Genomic DNA, 20,431 nt, shown 5'->3' with positions numbered 1-20,431 from the left:
GTTTTTTTTCACCTAAGCAGAAAACAGTCAAATTAAACATTTTATTAACCCCCAGAATAAAACAGGCGAAGCCAGGTATCTTTAGACAGCAACAAATTGCTTATTTATTAACACTAAATCTTAAACACTATTAAGATAAACCTATGTCTGAAGACCTTATAACTTCTTATTTTAACTTATTCCCCCCTTCACACACATACATTCACAAATCAATAGTTAACTTTTTTTTAATGATGCTTGAAAAATTAGCTGTTTCTTAAGAATAAATAAATAACTGAGCTGTTAGTCTTTGTGAGTTATGTTCCTGATGGGTGAGGTATCCTCGTGTAAAAAGCAATCAAATGCCACTCAAAGTCTCCCTACAAATTCAATGCAACATTCCTTTCTTGACAGACATTCAAAGTGCTTCGGTTGCAGCAGGCATCACACAGTTCTTTAAACACGGAGTATAATGACAGGTACATTATTTTGGGTTTAAAATTGTAGGTCTCAGTTGAAACTTTACCGTGAATTACAGAAAAACGCAATCAGTCAAGAGAGAGTCAATCCTGAAGTGAAGACTTCTTAGATTGGAAGTAAAGAAAAAAAAATGATTCATTTTTTCTTAGGTAATTAACTTAGCCTGTAGCTCATTGTAGACTTGCTGTTGAAAGAATTAGACAGTTCCTTCCTCCAGTAATCACACTTCGCTAGTGTCTCGTTCAGAGCGGTTTTAACCAGTTTTTACCCAGTCAAATCGAAATATTTCACCATGTGACCTTTCTTCCCTGCTGTGGCCTAGGGACAGGTGCAGCCAGCACACTGTCTCTTTGTTTTCAAAGGCACACTTTTTTAAAGCAGAGTCTTAAAGGCCCACTGACAATCAGAGGAGGGAAAAAGGAACAGTGCCGTCACAACGGGTGCATTCAATGCTGACTGGTCAAGTACGGTTGCGTGAGTAGAGACAGATTCAATTATCACGCTGATATTTAGTGTGGACTGGTCCAGGTCTGAACCATAATATTCAGTGTCAAAAGTTCCAGTTCAGCACACTCACATGCAGAGTAGACAGATCCAGTTCTGTATTGTTGCTTCCAGTGAGGACAGCTTCAGCTCCGCCGGATTCCACTGAAATGTGGGTTGGCCAAATTCAGCACGGTTACTGTCAGTATGAAATGCAGTGTGTAGATGGCTAGTTGAGCACAGTTACTGCCAGTGTGCACATGTCCAATACTGCACAGTACTTTCAGTGTGGACAGCCCAGTTCATCAGCGTTACATTTATTGTGGAAACGTCCAGTTTTTCACGGCTACATTCAGTCCAGTACAGAATTATTACATTTAGTGTTCACAAATCCAGTTAAGTGAGGTCGCATTCGATGTGGACAGGCTTTGGGGAGGCAGGAGGTGCGTTAATCGCTGCAGAATGCCCAGCTTCTGACCTGCAGACATTTGCTATCGCCTATCACATTCATGTATGACCTTACACACACCTAGGGGCTCTTGTTCACCCCTGTCATGCTCTTGGGTACCCCATCACACACGTGCCAACTTCTAGTGCACTCTTGGGCAACTGTAGCACACTCCTGTCATTCTCTAACACTCATTCTTGGATTACCCTAGCACGCTCTGAGCACACTGATTGCTCTTGTTGGCACCTCTAGCACACACATGGCTTCTCTAGCACACTCTTGGACCCTACTGGCACACTCTTGCCATCCCTGAGTATAGTTTTGGGTGCTCCTACTAAACTCTTGGGCATCCCCAGCACAACATTTGGCACCGCTACCACACACTTGGACTCCCCAATTACCTTCTTGGGCATATCTATCACACACTTGCTCACTCCTAGCACACTTTTGGGTACCCGTAGTACATTCTTATCATTCTCTAGTACACTCTTGGGCAAGCCTAACACACTCTGGACACAATGATCACCCGCAGGCATCTCTATCACACAGTGGTCTCCCCTAGCACACACCTGTTCACCCCAACACACTCTTGGACACCACTGACACGCACTTACCATCCTCAAGTACACTCTGGGGCACTCCAGAACAGTCCTTCGCACAGTTACCACACTCTTGGTCAAATCTAGAAGATTTTGGGCATTCGGAGGACACACATGCCATTACCGACCACACACTTGGGCACAACTACCACCTCATGGGCAGTCCGAATGCACAGTTGGGCAAACTAGCCCACTCTTGGGCAGCACTAGCAAACACCTGGAGAACCTAGCACACTCCTGCCATTCCCTACTACATGCTTGATCATCTCGAGCACCCTCTTGGGCCTCCCTAGTACACTTGCTCAATCCTACCATACTCTTGGGCACAACTATCACATTCCTGGGCACAGTAATCACATTTTAGGCACTCTGACCTCACATTTGGGCAAAGTAGCCCACTCTTGGGCACCACTAGAACACACTTGGTCAGCCCGAGCACACACTTCGTTGGACCAATCACGCATTTGCTCACTCCCAGCACACTCTTGGGCACACATTTCACCCTCTCCCCATTCTCTAGTACGCTTTTGGACAGATACAACACACTCGGGAAAAAATATATCCTGTTATCCGCAAAATGCATCACTTCTCAATGTCCTGCATCTTTCATTCCCACTCCCTGCTTTCCGGGTAAATCTGAGTTTCATGAATTAGGCGTGTTTGCATCAAGCAAGTAATTGACCTCGGAGCTGCAGGAGCAGAGAGAGCTGGAAGAAAAGCAGTAATAGAAGCAGAAGGAGATGTGAGTGAGTTATTTCTATTGATGTATGACAGCCGTGCATTACCTTCCACGTTTCACAGGAACTGCATTGATTAGGCTGGCGAATGGAATTAGGTGGACAGGTCAGATGTCTTTAATGCATCCGTGCAGACTCGATGGGCCGAAGGGCCTCTTCTGCGCTGTATTATCTTGTGATTCTGGTGCCATCCTGGAAATTGTAACTTGTATATCTGCAGTTTTACGCTCATGCTAAGGCACTCAGTGCTGTAATTGCCTGGGCAAGTCTTTTGTATTCTAGGTAAACATTCGACTTTTATTTGAACAAGAAACTAGGCTGTTGCGAAAGTGGCCTGAAGTGAAGAAATAGTAAAAGTGGCGTGGGCCAGATAACTTGCAGTGAAGCCTGGCAGATTGGCTTGTGGTCGGAATGTGATGTTTTCTCCACAACAGACATGGTTACATTCCAAGTCAGGGACTGACACTTCCTTGCTCCTCCATGAACTGTCACAAACAAAATACATTCCATGCTGAATTAAAGCAAATAAAGATCAGTAGGTCTGGCAGCATCAGTGGAGGGTTGTTGAGGTTGGTGCGCTTCATTTAGTCGAATAGATATTTGTCAGGCTTTTCACAAAGTACAACATGGAAGACTGGTCTGCAAATTAAAAGTTTATGTGATATAAGGGGATATGGCACGTTGAATCTAACATTAGCTCAGTGGCAGGAAGCAAAGGGTAATAGCTGATGGATGTATATCCCTGTGGGATTCTGACATCTGCAGGAGCCTAAATTTGGGAATCCCATCCTGTTTCCCAGTGGGAACATATTTGTTCTGAACCCTCTTAGCTCCTCCTTTAATGCCCCCCAACCCCATTGCTCTGCCACTGATTTACCTTCAAGTAGCTGTTTTCAATCCACTTTTACCAAATCAAATCTCTGATTAGTAAAATGGACCTTCTCACAATTTAAAATTTTAACCCTTGGTCTATATTTATCCTTTTATAACTACACTAAATCTAACTGAATTATGATCACTGCCACTAAAATGCTTTCTCACTGATGTCCTTTCCACCTGTTCAGGCTATAACCTAAAACTACGTCGAAAACTGCCCTTTCTCTTGTTGGGTTTGCTAAGCATTGGCTAAAAATTCTCCTGAACGCACTTCAAGAATTTTGCTCCATCTATACTTTATGCACTTCAGATTCTTCACAATTATACATAAATATTGAATCTTAATTTCCACATTGATAAACATCGGATTGTTTTTGATGCAGATATAAAACAATGTCACTGAGCAGCACGAAAGGTAATCGGTATAAAATTAAATAATGATCACAGTTATTTATCACTGTGTTGTGTGAGAGGACTTCATGATGAAACAGTCTCTGCTCAAGAAAATTCTTAAAGAGAACAAACGAAATGTGGAGCTTATTCAAGGAGCAGCTAATGCGTGTCCTTGATAAGTATGTACCTGTCAGGCAGGGAGGAAGTTGGCGAGCGAGGGAGCCGTGGTTTACTCAAGAAGTTGAAGCGCTTGTCAAGAGGAAGAGGGTGGCTTATGTTAGGATGAGACGTGAAGGCTCAGTTAGGGCGCTTGAGAGTTACAAGCTAGCCAGGAAGGATCTAAAGGGAGGGCTAAGAAGAGCAAGGAGAGGACACGAGAAGTCATTGGCGGATAGGATCAAAGAAAACCCTAAGGCTTTCTATAGGTATATCAGGAATAAAAGAATGATAAGAGTTAGAACAGGGCCAATCAAGGATAGTAGTGGGAAGTTGTGTGCGGAATCAGAGGAGATAGGGGAAGCGTTAAATGAATATTTTTCGTCAGTATTTACAGTAGAAAAAGAAAATGTTGCCGAGGAGATTACTGAGATACAGCCTACTAGGCTAGATGGGATTGAGATTTACAAGGAGGAGGTGTTAGCAATTTTGGAAAGAGTGAAAATAGATAAGTCCCCTGGGCCAGATGGGATTTATCCTAGGATTCTCTGGGAAGCCAGGGAGGAGATTGCAGAGCCGTTGTTGTTGATCTTTATGTCGTCATTGTCGACAGGAGTAGTGCCGGAGGACTGGAGGATAGCAAATGTTGTCCCCTTGTTCAAGAAGGGGAGTAGAGACAGCCCTGGTAATTATAGACCTGTGAGCCTTACTTCGGTTGTGGGTAAAATGTTGGAAAAGGTTATAAGAGACAGGATTTATAATCATCTTGAAAAGAATAAGTCCATTTGCGATAGTCAGCACGGTTTTGTGAAAGGTCGGTCGTGCCTCACAAACCTTATTGAGTTTTTCGAGAAGGTGACCAAACAGGTGGATGAGGGTAAAGCCGTGGATGTGGTGTATATGGATTTCAGTAAGGCGTTTGATAAGGTTCCCCACGGTAGGCTATTGCAGAAAATACGGAAGTATGGGGTTGAAGGTGATTTAGAGCTTTGGATCAGAAATTGGCTAGCTGAAAGAAGACAGAGGGTGGTGGTTGATGGCAAATGTTCATCCTGGAGTTTAGTTACTAGTGGTGTACCGCAAGGTTCTGTTTTGGGGCCACTGCTGTTTGTCATTTTTATAAACGACCTGGATGAGGGTGTAGAAGGGTGGGTTAGTAAATTTGCGGATGACACGAAGGTCGGTGGAGTTGTGGATAGTGTCGAAGGGTGTTGTAGGGTACAGAGGGACATAGATAGGCTGCAGAGCTGGGCTGAGAGATGGCAAATGGAGTTTAATGTGGAGAAGTGTGAGGTGATTCACTTTGGAAGGAGTAACAGCAATGCAGAGTACTGGGCTAATGGGAAGATTCTTGGTAGTGTAGATGAGCAGAGAGATCTTGGTGTCCAGGTACATAAATCCCTGAAAGTTGCTACCCAGGTTAATAGGGCTGTTAAGAAGGCATATGGTGTGTTAGCTTTCATTAGTAGGGGGATCGAGTTTCGGAGCCACGAGGTCATGATGCAGCTGTACAAAACTCTGGTGAGGCCGCACCTGGAGTATTGCGTGCAGTTCTGGTCACTGCATTACAGGAAGGATGTTGAAGCTTTGGAAAGGGTGCAGAGGAGATTTACTAGGATGTTGCCTGGTATGGAAGGAAGGTCTTACGAGGAAAGGCTGAGGGACTTGGGGTTGTTTTCGTTAGAGAGAAGGAGGAGGAGAGGTGACTTAATAGAGACATACAAGATAATCAGAGGGTTAGATAGGGTGGATAGTGAGAGTCTTTTTCCTCGGATGATGATGGCAAACACGAGGGGACATAGCTTTAAGTTGAGGGGTGAAAGATATAGGACAGATGTCAGAGGTAGTTTCTTTATGCAGAGAGTAGTAGGGGCGTGGAAGGCCCTGCCTGCAACAGTAGTAGACTCGCCAACTTTAAGGGCATTTAAGTGGTCATTGGATAGACATATGGATGAAAATGGAATAGTGTAGGTCAGATGATCAGCGCAACATCGAGGGCCGAAGGGCCTGTACTGCGCTGTAATGTTCTAATTCTAATTCTAATTCTAAAAAACATTCCCTCTTACATATTTTTACTTTTCTAATTTTCCCCATTGTGTTTTAAAATGAAACTGCACCATGAAACAGTTTGATGTCTTGAAAATGTGCAACCTCCCAATGTAGGAATTGAACCCTCATCCCCCATGTGATAGGTAGAGACACTCACCACTGAACTTATACAACCGGTATTTGTGCATCCCCTGCAGATGCATCAGACCAAGAATCGCACTGTTAACACCAGCCCCAGAGGGAGGACTTTTATTCCAGACAGTGACTGAGGAGAGAGAGAAAAAGAGACAAAGACAGTGAGATGGACAAAGTGTGGAGTAGATGCTGAAAGGAGCAGGTTCACTTTACAAATCCATATCTTACTTCATTGAGATTCACAGACCGAAAGTAAGAACAGACACAAGGACTTACATTCAAACAGCACCTTTCACATCCCCAGGATCTCACAAAGCGCTTTGCAGTCAATTAAGTACTTTTGAAGTGTGGTCACCGTTGTAATCTAATGACAGAGAGAGACAAAGAGTTCGACACAAATGCTGATTCAGCAGATGTCAAAATATGATCTTGAGAATTACATCTCAATATGGAAACTTTCTTTCCTTATCTTTAAAAATCTCAAATAAAAGCAGAATGTGCTGGAAATACACAGCAGGTCAGGCACCATCTATGGAGAGAGAAACAAAGTTAATACTTCAGGTCAGTGACCATTCATCAGAACTGGTAAAGGTTAGAAGAGAATTAGGTGTTAAGCAAGTGAAGGTAGGGGGATGGTGGGAAAGAGAACAAACGGGAAGGTGTGTGATAGGGCAGATGGCAGGAGAGATTAAATAACAAAGCTATCCTGGCACAAAGCCAAAGAGTGTGTTAATGCTTGCGGTGAAAGAGAAAGCATTAGTCCAGAGAGAGCATTAATAGTGGAATAATGAGCAGTAAAACAGGCACATGGTTAAAAAATAAAATAAATAAAAAACTATACATAAGAAAGTCCAGTCATGCTCTGAAATTATTGAACTCAATGTTCAGTCCGCAAGGCTGTAGTGTCTAATTGAAAGATCAGGTGCTGCTCCTCAAGCTTGTGTTGATGTTCGCTGGAACACTGGAGCAGGCCAAGGACAGAAATGTTGGCATGAGAGAAGTGGGGGCGGGTGGGGGGAGGGGGGGTGTGGGTGGGGGGCAGAGGGGTGGAGGTGTATTTAAATGGCAAGTGACCAGAAGCTCGGGGTTATGCTTTCGGATTGAGCAGAGGTGTTCCGAATAGTAGCATATTGTGGTCTTGAAAAAGCTGTCATTTCATTGTAATTTTGGAGAATTTGAAGAGTGAGAGTTGAGCACATTCACAATAGGTTGATGACATTGCCAAAGTTGACTTTTGCCATAGTTTGTCAAACAGCATTGTCCATGGACATGGCTGAATGTAACTCGAGAGAAGTAAGAGTTAACAACCGTCAGTCGTCTGCTAAAGTAAATAAGCTACAGATGTGTAAGCAAAAGCCCCAATGACGGCTGATGGTGGTGGTCATGTGGATGTCACTCATAAGTGAACAGGGAGGAGGCCATCGGGGTAGAAGCAGTGATGCAACAATGTCCTGTTGCAGTGTTGAGGCCAACATTGAGCACAGAATTGTCCCGTTGTGCAGGCAGAGTGATACAGTAGGAAGAAGAAGGGTTATCTTGCCAAGTCATGTGGCAAGAAGGTCACTGGTGAAAACACAGGCAGGAGGGAACATCATTCGCTGCATACATTTGTCGAACAGCAGCAGGTTGATGAGGCATCATTTGAGATCCATGTGATCAGAAGCACAACGATGTCCAATGAAAATTCACAGAGCATCGTGGTCCAAGTAGCGTTGGATGGAGTTCCAGTGAACTGCAACAACTCACTAAGGCTCATTTGACAGCATCTTCCAAACCTGCAACCTCTATCACCATGAAAGACAAGGACAAGATGGGACCTGTACAAGAAGGACGGGGCACAAATATCCGGGCTGCAGCGTTTGCTAGCGTCACTCGGGAGGGTTTAAACTAGTGTGGAAGGGGGGGGTGGGAACCAGAGGAGTACGACAGCAAGTGAAATAAATGAGGGGGAACTAGTAAATAAGGCCAGTAAGACTAAGAGGAAGAGCAGGCAGGGAGATGTTGCGGAGCACAGCGGCACTGATGGTCTGACGTGCATTTGTTTCAATGCGAAAAGTATAGCAGGTAAGGCAGATAAACTTAGAGCTTGGATTAGTACTTGGAACTATGATGTTGTTGCTATTGCAGAGACTTGGTTGAGGGAAGGACAGGATTGGCAGCTAAATGTTCCAGGATTTCGTAGATTCAGGCGGGATAGAGGGGGATGTAAAAGGAGTGGGGGAGTTGCATTACTGGTTAAGGAGAATATCACAGCTGTACTGCGGGAGGACACCTCGGAGGGGTCATGCAGCGAGGCAATATGGGTGGAGCTCAGGAATAGGAAGGGTGCAGTCACGATGTTGGGGGTTTACTACAGGCCTCCCAACAGCCAGCAGGAGGTAGAGGAGCAGATATGTGACAGATTTTGGAAAGATTTAAAGGTAACAGGGTTGTAGTGATGGGTGATTTTAACTTCCCCTATATTGACTGGGACTCACTTAGTGCTAGGGACTTGGATGGGGCAGAATTTGTAAGGAGCATCCAGGAGGGCTTCTTGAAACAATACGTCGATAGTTCAACTAGGGATGGGGCCGTACTGGACCTGGTATTGGGAAATGAGCCCTGCTAGGTGGTCGAAGTTTCAGTAGGGGAGCATTTCGGGAACAGTGACCATAATTCCGTATGTTTTAAGGTACTTGTGGATAAGGATAAGAGTAGTCCTCGGGTGAAGGTGCCAAATTGGGGGCAAGGGAAATTGTAACAATATTAGGCAGGAACTGACGAATTTAGATTGGGGGCGGCTGTTTGAGGGTAAATCAACATCTGACATGTGGGAGTCTTTCAAACGTCAGTTGATTATAATCCAGGACCAGCATGTTCCTGTGAGGAAGAAGGATAAGTTTGGCAAGTTTCGGGAACCTTGGATAACGTGGGATATTGTAAGCCTCGTCAAGAAGAAAAAGGAAGCATTCATAAGGGCTGGAAGGCTAGGAGCAGACGAATCCCTTGAGGAATATTAAGACAGTAGGAAGGAACTTAAGCAAGAGCCAGGAGGGCTAAAAGGGGTTATGAGAAGACATTGGCAAACAGGATTAAGGAAAATCCCAAGGCTTTTTATACGTATATAAAGTGCAAGAGGGTAACCAGGGAAAGTGTTAGCCCACTCAAGGACAGAGAAAGGAATCTATGTGTGGAGCCAGAGGAAATGTGCGAGGTACTAAATGAGTACTTTGCATCAGTATTCACCAAGGAGAAGGACTTGGTGGATGATGAGCCTAGGGAAGGGAGTGTAGATAGTCTCAGTCATCTCATGATCAAAAAGGAGGAGGTGTTTGGTGTCTTGCAAAGTATTAAGGTAGATAAGTCCCCAGGGCCTGATGGGATCTACCCCAGAATATTGAGGGAGGCAAGGGAAGAAATTACTGGGGCCTTGACAGAAATCTTTGCATCCTCATTGGCTACAGGTGAGGTCAAAGAGGACTGGAGAATAGTCAATGTTGTCCCTTTGTTTAAGAAGGGTAGCAAGGATAATCCAGGAAATTATTGGCCGGTGAGCCTTACGTCAGTGGTAGGGAAATTATTAGAGAGGATTCTTCTGGACAGGATTTACTCCCATTTGGAAACAAATGGACTTATTAGCGAGAGGCAGCATGGTTTTGTGAAGGGGAGGTCGTGTCTCACAAATTTGATTGAGTTTTTTGAGGAAGTGACAAAGATGATTGATGAAGGAAGGGCAATGGATGTTATCTATATGGACTTCAGTAAAGCCTTTGACAAGGTCCCTCATGGCAGACTGATACAAAAGGTGAAGGCACATGGGATCAGAGGTGAGCTGGCAAGATGTATACAGAACTGGCTCGGTCATAGAAGACAGAGGGTAGAAGAGGAAGGGTGCTTTTCTCAATGGAGGGATGTGACTAGTGGTGTTCTGCAGGGATCAGTGCTGGGACCTTTGCTGTTTGTAGTATATGTAAATGATTTGGAGGAAAATGTAGCTGGTCTGATTAGTAGGTTTGCAGACGACACAAATGTTGGTGCAGTTGCGGACAGTGATGAGGATTGTCAGAGGATACATATATTGGTTGGAGACTTGGGTGGAGAAAGGGCAGATGGAGTTTAATCCAGACAAATGTGAGGTAATGCATTTTGGAAGATATAATGCAGGTGGGAAGTATACAGTAAATGGAAGAACCCTTAGGAGCATTGACAGGCAGAGAGATCTGGGCATACAGGTCCACAGGTCACTGAAAGTGGCAACGCAAGTGGATAAAGTAGTCAAGAAGGCATACGGCATGCATGCCTTCATCGGTCGGGGCATAGAGTATAAAAATTGGCACTCATGCTACAGCTGTTAGACCACACTTAGAATATTACGTGCAATTCTGGTCGCCACACGACCAGAAGGACGTGGAGGCTTTGGAGAGGGTACAGAGGAGGTTTACCAGGCTGTTGCCTGGTCTGGAGGGCATTAGCTATGAGGAGAGGTTGGATAAACTCGTATTGTTTTCACTGGAATGACGGAGGTGGAGGGGCGACATGATAGAGGTTTACAAAGTTATAAGTGGCATGGACAGAGTGGATAGTCAGAAGCTTTTTCCCAGGGTGGAAGATTCAGTTACTAGGGGACATAGGTTTAAGGTGGGAGGGACAAAGTTTAGAGGGGATGTGCGCGGTGAGTGCCTGGAACTTCTTGCCATGGGAGGTGGTGGAAGCAGATACGATTGCGACGTTTAAGAGGCATCTTGACAAATACATGAATTGGTTGGGAATAGAGGTATACGAACCCCTGAATTGCAGAAGGTATTAGCTTAGGCAGGTATCAAGATCGGCGCAGGCTTGGAGGGCCGAATGGCCTGTTCCTGTGCTGTACTGTTCTTTGTTCTTTGATGCATTGGAACACCACCACCCACGAGCTTCCTTCCAAGCTACACACCATCCTGACTTGGAACTCTATTGCTCTTCTGTCACTGTCACTGGGCCAAAATCCTGAAACTCCCTTCCTAATAGCACTGTTGGTGTAACTGCATTCCAAAGACTGCAGCAGTTCAAGAAGGCAGCTCAGCACCACCACCTTCTCAAGGGTAATAAGGGATGGACAATGAATGCTGACCTTGCCAGCGATGTCCACATCCCACAAACGGCTAAAATCAACATGGAGGTCCACACGGGTGCATCAGTGAGCATAATTTCTGAGTTTGTTGTATCATGAAAAGTTGAGTCAACATCCTCTGGAAAAATAATGAGTGAAGTTACACAGTTATGGAGGAGAGAATATTCCCAAAATTTGGAAGTGTATTGGTTGCGGTCACATACAATGAGCAATGTGCAAAATTGTCCATCATTGTTGTGAAAGGGAAAAAAAAGCCTTGTTTGGAAGAAACTGGTTAGCAGCACTTAAGTTAAATTGGAGCGAGCTTTCTCGTTCTGAAATGAAACTCATATCGCAAGACAAAGTGCTCGACAAGTGCCTTAAGGTGCTCAGTGAAATTGACAAATCGATTTAAGGGGACAAGGCTATTACACAGTTTCAGAGGAATGCAAAGCTGGTGTATTGCAGGTCGCGTATGGTACCCTATTGTTTAAGAGAGAAGGAAGAGCAAGAACTGAAATGACTTGTGACTGATAGCATTATCTCTGAGCTAGAGCAGAATAATAAGTCTATTCCCATAATGATAGTACCAAAGTCAGATTGTAGTGTGCTGATTATAAGGTAACTGTAAAACAGATACTGGAATGTTATCCACCCAATACCTTGCCAAACATCGAGGATCTGTTCAAAATGTTGAAAGGTAGCCAGATTTTTTCAAAGTTGTATCTGACAAATGCCTATCTGCAGCTTGTGTCAGATGCTGAGTCTAAGTCATTCTTGACTATAAATACGCACATGGGTCTATTTGAATTTCATAGGCTTCCATTTGATGTTCCTTCAGCCCCTGGAATATTCGAAACGGTGAGGAACCACATTTTGTAAGGCATGGAGGGAGTAGTGTGTTATTTAGATGACAAATCTATTCGAGCTCCAAACAGGCAGAACCATGATGACAGCCTGAAAGAGTTGGTCCAACGTTTGGAAAAGCATGGAGTTCGGATGAAGGAACACACATATGAAATGTTTCAAATTTCTGTAAAGTACTTGGGACACAAAGTAGACAAGAATGGGTTACATGCCAACAAGAGTAATGTGCAAGTATTTAGAAATGAGCCACACCATCAGATCACCTCTGAGCTCAGATATTTTTTTGGGCCTCATGAATTATTATGGTAAACTCAAACCAGATCTGGCAACATTATTGCATACATTGAATGAACTCTTGAGGAAGTATGTTCCATGGAATTGGACGAAGGAGTGTGAAAAGGCATTCAAATAGTGTAAAAGTCAACTTGTAGAGGGTGCGATGCTTGTGCGTTATGATGTGTTCAAAGAGATTAAGCTAGCATGTGATTCCTCTCCATACAGAGTAGGATTTATTTTACTCATTCCTGTGATGTGGGTTTCGTATGTAGACGAGTTTCCAGTCAGAACATATCACATTGGTAGAACAAATCTTAGGGACCCCGTATTGACAAGGGTGTACAAATATATCACAAATGGGTGGGAAACTCAAATACTGGACTTATAATTCAAGCCATTTTTACTCATAAGCATGATCTATCGGTTGATCAGTGTTGTGTCATGTGGGGAGCCAAAGTTGTAATCCCTGGAAAGTATATATTGCAGTTGCTATGTGATCTTCATGTTGAACACTGAGTCATCTGTTTCACAAAGAGTCTAGCGAGGGTGGCCAGGGTTTGATGAGGACATTGAAAACAAAGTGTAACGGTCTGGAGCATGTCAAGCAGTAAAAAAAAACACCATCAGTACATTGGCAGCCATGGAAATGCCAGCGAGATTGTGTCAGAGGCCGCACAAAGTTTTCACAGAATTAGAAGGACAAAAGATGAGATGTATCCCACGCTGTTATGTGAGGCAAGGAAGGAGCTATCAGGGGCTCTGACAAAAATTTTCAAATCCTATCTGCCCGCAGGAGAGGTGCTAGAGGATTGGAGGACAGCGAATGTTGTATCATTATTCAAGAAGAGAAGCAGGGATAAACCAGGTAATTACAGGTCTAACATCAGTGGTAGGGAAACAATTGGAAAAATATCTGAGGGACAGGATTAATCTCCACTTGGAGAGGCAGGGATTAATTAAGAATAGTCAGCCTGGCTTTTTCAGGGGGAGAGCATGTCCAACAAACTTGATTGAATTTTCCGAGGAGGTGACTAGATGTGCCGGTGAGGGTAAAGAAACTGATGTCGTTTACATGGACTTCAGTAAGGCTTTTGAAAAGGTCCCGCAGGGGAGATTGGTTAAGAAGGTCCATGGGATCAACGGCAATTTGACAAATTGGATCCAAAATTGGCTTTGCGGCAGAAGGCAGAGGGTGATGGTCGAGTGTTGTTTTTCCGATTGGAAGCCTGCAGCCAGTAGTGCATCTCAGGGGTCGGTACTGGGATCCTTGCTATTTATAGTGTCCATTAATGAGTTAGACATGAATATAGGAGGTATGATCAGTAGGTTTGCAGAGTACACGAAAATTGCTGATGTCGTAAATAGTGAGGAGGAAAGCCTTAGATTACAGGACCATATAGATGGGCTGGTAAGATGGGAAGAGTAGTGGCAAATGGAATTTAATCCTGAGAACTGTGAGGTGATGCATTTTGGGAGGACTAACAAGGAAAGAGAATATACAATGGGTAGTAGCAAGTACAAAAGGTCAAATGGACCTTGGTGTACTGGTCCATAGATCAATGAAGGCAGCAGCACAGGTAGATAAGATGGTAAGGAAGGCATATGGGATACTTGCCTTTATTAGCTGAGGCATAGAATATAAGAGAAGGGAGGTTATGATGGAGCTGTATAAAACGCTGGTTAGGCCTCAGCTGGAGTACTGTGTACAGTTCGCCACACCATAGGAAGGATGTGCTTCCACTGGAGAGAGTGCAGAGGAGATTCACAGGGATGATGCCTGGGCTGGAGCATTTCAGCTATACAGAGAGACAGGATAGGCGAAGGTTGTTTTCCTGAGAGCAGAGAAGGCTGAGGGGAGACGTGATTGAAGTATGCAAAATTATGAGGGGCATTGATAGGGTAGATAGGAATAAACTTTTTCCTTAGTGGAAGTGTCAATAACCAGTGGGCACAGATTTAAGGCAAGGGGCAGGAGGGTTAGAGGTGATTTAGGGAAGACATTTTCACCCAGAGGGTGCTTGGAATCTGGAACGCACTGCCTGAAGGGGTAATAGAGGCAGGAACCTTCATAACATTTAAAAAGTATCTAGATGAGAACTTGAAACGCCATAGCATGCAAGGCTACTGGCCAAGTGCTGGAAAATGTGATTAGAATAGATAGGTGCCTGATGGCCGGCATGGCACGATGGGCAGAAGGGCCTGTTTCTTTGCTGTATGACTCTATGACTCTATGATTCTATAACAGGCATTCACTGAGAAAGTGAAATTCGACGTGGATTGAGAGGTTTACTGAAAAATCGAGCAACAACTAGTAAACCTCCTGATATTTTGTGTAGTTTGTTTGCTGCTTATGGGTGACAAAGAACAAAGAACAGTACAGCACAGGAACAGGCCATTCGGCCCTCCAAGCTTCCAACGATCTTGCTGCCTGCCTAAACTAAAATCTTCTGCACTTCCGGGGCCCATATCCCTCTATTTCCTTCCTATTCATGTATTTGTCAAGATGCCTCTTAAACGTCGCAATCGTATCTGCTTCCACCACCTCCCACGGCAGCAAGTTCCAGGTACTCACCACCCTCTGTGTAAAGAACGTGCCTCGCACATCCCCTCTAAACTTTGCCCCTCTCACCTTAAACCTATGTCACCTAGTAACTGACTCTTCCACCCTGGGAAAAAGCTTCTGACTATCCACTCTGTCCATGCCGCTCATAACTTTGTTAACCTCCATCATGTCACCCCTCCAAATCCGTCGTTCCAGTGAAAACAATCCGAGTTTTTCCAACCTCTCCTCATAGCTAATGCCCTCCAGACCAGGCAACATCCTGGTAAAACTCTTCTGTACCCTCTCCAAAGCCTCCACGTCCTTCTGGTAGTGTGGCGACCAGAATTGCACGCAATATTCTAAGTGTGGCATAACTAAAGTTTATTACAGCTGCAGAAGACTTGCCAATGTTTATACTCTATGCCCCGACCGATGAAGGCAAGCATGCCGAATGCCTTCTTGACTACCTTATCCACCTGCGTTGCCACTTTCAGTGACCTGTGGACCTGTATGCCCATATCTCTCTGCCTGTCAATACTCCTGAGGGTTCTGCGATTTACTGTATACTTCCCACCTGCATTACATCTTCCAAAATGCATTACCTCACATTTGTCCGGATTAAACTCCATCTGCCATTACTCCGCCCAAATCTCCAACCGATCTAGATCCTGCTGTATCCTCTGACAATCCTCATCACTATCCGCAACTCCACCAAACTTTATGTCATCCACAAATGTACGAATCAGACCAGCTACATTTTCCTCCAAATCATTTATATATACTACAAAGAGCAAAGGTCCCAGCACTGATCCCTGTGGAACACCATTAGTCACATTCCTCCATTCAGAAAATCACCCTTCCACTGCTACCCTCTGTCTTCTATGACGGAGCCAGTTCTGTATCCATTTTGCCAGCTCACCTCTGATCCCATGTGACTTCACCTTTTATGCCAGTCTGCCATGAGGGACCTTGTCAAAGGCTTTACTGAAGTCCATATAGACAACATCCACTGCCCTTCCTTCATCAATCATCTTCGTCACTTCCTCAAAAAACTCAATCAAGTTGGTGAGACACGATCTCCCCTTCACAAAACCCTGCTGCCTCTCGCTAATAAGTTCATTTGTTTCCAAATGGGAGTAAATCTTGTCCCGAAGAATCCTCTCTAGTAATCCTCTCTATGGGAAACGTTACTTAAAGGGATGACGGTGCATAGGGAATGGCAAACATTCAAAGAGCGCATGGGTGAACTGCAGCAATTGTTTATCCCTGTCTGGCGCAAAAGTAAAACGGGAAAGGGAGCCAAACCATGGCTTACAGGGAAATTAGAGATAGCATTAGGTCCAAGGAAGAGGCATATAATTTGCCAGGAAAACACAGACCTGAGGATCGGGAGCAGTTTAGAATTCAGCAAAGGTGGACAAAGGGATTGATTAAGAAGGGGAAAACAGAATACAAGAGCAAGATTGTGGGGAACATAAAAACTGAGTGGAAAGGTTTCTATAGGCATGTGATGACAAAAAGATAGGTGAAGATAAATGTAGGTCCCGGACAGCCAGAAACAGGGGAACTTATTATGGGGAACAAAGAAATGGTTGACCAACTAAATGCATACATAGAACATAGAACATAGAACAGTACAGCACAGTACAGGCCTTTCAGCCCACGAAGTTGTGCCGAACCTTTAACCTACTCAAGGATCAAACTACCTACATACCCTTCATACTACTATCATCCATGTACCTATCGAAGAGTCGCTTCAATGTCCCTAATGTATTTGCTTCTACTATCACCGCTGGCAGTGCATTCCAAGCACCCACCACGCTCTGTGTAAAGAACCTATTTTGACATCTTCCCAAAACCTTCGTCCAATCACCTTAAAATTATGCCCCCTGGTGATAGCCCTTTCCACCCTGGGAAAAAGTCTCTGGTTATCCACCCTATCTATGCCTCTCATCATCTTGCTCCCCTCTATCAAGTCACCTCTCATCCTTCTTCGCACCAATGAGAAAAGCCCTAGCTCCCTCAACCTTTCTTCGTAAGACATGCCCTCCAGTCCAGGCAGCATCCTGGTAAATCTCCTCTGCACCCTCTCTAAAGCTTCCACATCCTTCCGATAATGAGGCGACCAGAACTGAACACAATATTCCAAGTGTGGTCCAACCAGGGCTTTATAGAGCTGCAGAATAAACTCAAGGATCTTAAACTCATTCCCTCTGTTAATGAAAACCAACACGCCATACACTTTCTTAACAACCCTATCAACTTGGGTGGCAACTTTGAGCGATGTATGGACATGGACTCCAAGATCCCTCTGTTCCTCCACACTACCAAGAATCCTGTCTTTAAGCCTGTATTCTACATTCAAATTCGACCTTCCAAAATGAATCACTTCACACTTTTCCAGATTGAACTCCATCTGCCACTTCTCAGCCCAACTCTGCACCCTGTCAATGTCCCGTTGCAACCTACAACAGCCTTCCACACTATCCACAACTCCAACAACCTTTGTGTCATCGGCAAACTTGCTAACCCAGCCTTCCACTTCCTCATCCAAGTCATTCATAAAAATCACACAGAGCAGAGGTCCCAGAACAGATCCCTGCGGAACACCACTGGTCACCGAGCTCCAGGCTGAATACTTTCCATCTACTACCACCCTCTATCTTCTGTGGGCCAGCCAATTCTGTATCCAGGCAGCCAACTGTCCCTGTACGCCATGCCTCCTTACTTTCTGAATGAGCCTACCATGGGGAACCTTATCAAACGCCTTGCTAAAATCTATATACACCTCATCCACTGCTCTTCCTTCATCAACGTGTTTTGTCACATCTTCAAAGAATTCAATAAGGCTTGTGAGGCATGACCTGCCCCTCACAAAGCCATGCTGACTGTCTCTAGTCAAACTATGCTTTTCCAAATAATCATAAATCCTGTCTCTCAGAATCCTCTCCAATAATCTTCCCACTACTGGCGGAAGACTGACTGGTCTATAATTCCAAGGGTTATCCCTATTCCCTTTCTTGAACAAGGGAATAACATTTGCCACCCTCCAATCATCTGGTGCTACTCCAGTGGACAGTGAGGACGCAAAGATCATCGCCAAATGCGCGGCAATCTCTTCCCTCGCTTCCCATACTATCCTTGGGTATATCCCGTCTGGCCCCGGGGACTTATCTGTCCTCATGTCTTTCAAACTTTCCAGCAAATCCTCTCTCTTAACATCAACCTGTTCGAGCATATCAGCCTGTTCCACGCTGTCCTCACAAACGACAAGGTCCCTCTCACTAGTGAATACTGAAGCAAAGTATTCATTTAGGACCTCCCCTACCTCCTCCGACTCCAGGCACAAGTTCCCTCCACTATCCCTGATCGGCCCTACCCTCACTCTGGCCATCCTCTTGCTCCTCACATAAGTGTAGAACGCCTTGGGATTTTCCTTAATCCGACCCACCAAGACTTTTTTATGTCCCCTTCTAGCACTCCTCAGTCCATTCTTCAGTTCCTTCCTGGCTACCTTGTAACCCTCTAGAGCCCTGTCTGATCCTTGCCTCCTCAACCTTAAGTAAGCTTCCTTCTTCATCTTGACTAGCTGTTCCACATCTCTTGTCATCCAAGGTTCCTTCACCCTACCATCCCCTCCTTGCCTCATCGGGACAAACCTATCCAGCAGTCGCAGCAAGTGCTCCCTAAGCAAGCTCCAAATTTCTGTCGTGCATTTCCCTGAGAACATCTGTTCCCAATTTATGCTCCCCAGTTCCTGCCTAATTGCATTGTAATTTCCCCTCCCCCAATTAAATATTTTCACATCCCGTCTGCTCCCGTCCCTTTCCATGATGATAGTAAAGGTCAGGGAGTTGTGATCACTATCACCGAAATGCTGTCCCACCGAGAGATCTGCCACCTGACCTGGTTCGTTGCCTAGCACCAAATCCAACATAGCCTCCCCTCTAGTCGGCCTATCTACATATTGAGTCAGGAAATCTTCCTGGACAAACCTGACAAAAACTGCTCCATCCAAACTATTTGCACTAAGGAGTTTCCAATCAATATTAGGGAAGTTGAAATCACCCATGACAACAACCCTGTTACTTCTGCACCTTTCCAAAATCTGCCTCCGAATCTGTTCCTCCATGTCTCTGTTGCTATTGGGGGTTCTATAGAAAACTCCCAATAAAGTGACTGCTCCTTTCCTGTTTCTGACTTCCTCCCTTAATGACTCAGTAGACATAGCCTCCTCGACGACCTCCCTTTCTGCCTGATTAGCCCTGATTAGCAATGCCACTCCCCCACCTCTTTTACCTTCCTCCCTATTCCTTTTGAGACATCTACCCCCGGAACATCCAACATTCATTCCTGCCCCTCTGATATCCAAGTCTCCGTCATGGCCACAACATCGTAGCTCCAAGTGCTGATCCATACTTTAAGTTCATCACCCTTATTCCTGACACTTCTTGCATTAGAATAGACACACTTCAACCCATCATACTGGCTGCAACTTTGCCCTGTCAACTGTCTAACCTTCCTCACAGACTCTCTGCACTCTGTATCTGACTGTTCAACAGCTACCCCATCCACTGATCCGTAGCTCCGGTTCCCATCCCCCTGCCAAACTAGTTCAAACCCTCCCGAAGAGCGCTAGCAAACCTCCCGCCCAGGATATTGGTGCCCCTCCAGTTCAGATGCAGCCCGTCCTTCTTGTACAGGTCCCACCTTCCCCAGAAGGTATCCCAATGATCCACATATCTGAAGCCATCCCTCCTACACCACCTCTGTAGCCACGTGTTCAGCTGCACTCGCTCTCTGTTTCTTGCCTCACTAGCACGTGGCACTGGTATCAATCCTGAGATTACTATTCTGCTCGTCCTGCCTTTTAGCTTCCAACCTAACTCCCTATATTCGCTTTTCAGGTCCTCATCCCTTTTCCTAGCTATGTTATTGGTACCAATGTATCCCACGACTTCTGGCTGCTCCCCCTCCCCCTTAAGAATCCCGTAGACTCGATCCGAGACATCCCTTACCCTGGCACCCGGGAGGCAACATACCATCCAGGATTCTCGTTCGCGACCACAGAATCTCCTGTCTGTTCCTCTAACCATTGAATCTCCTATCACTATCGCTCTCCTACTCTCCCCCCTTCCCTTCCGAGCCACAGAGCCAGGCTCAGTGCCAGAGACCAAACCGCTGTGGCTTTCCCCTGGTAGGTCGTCCCCCCCATCCGTATACAAAACGGTATACTTATTATTGAGGGGAACGGCCACAGGGGATCCGTGCACTGTGCGCCTATTCCCTTTCCCACCCCTGACGGTCACCCAGCTACCTTTATCCTGTAACGTAGGTGTCACT

Source organism: Heterodontus francisci, chromosome 34, assembly GCF_036365525.1.
Source record: "Heterodontus francisci isolate sHetFra1 chromosome 34, sHetFra1.hap1, whole genome shotgun sequence".
NCBI lineage: Eukaryota > Metazoa > Chordata > Chondrichthyes > Heterodontiformes > Heterodontidae > Heterodontus > Heterodontus francisci.
The sequence above is the reverse complement of the archived record's forward strand: the minus strand, read 5'-3'. Positions refer to the sequence as shown.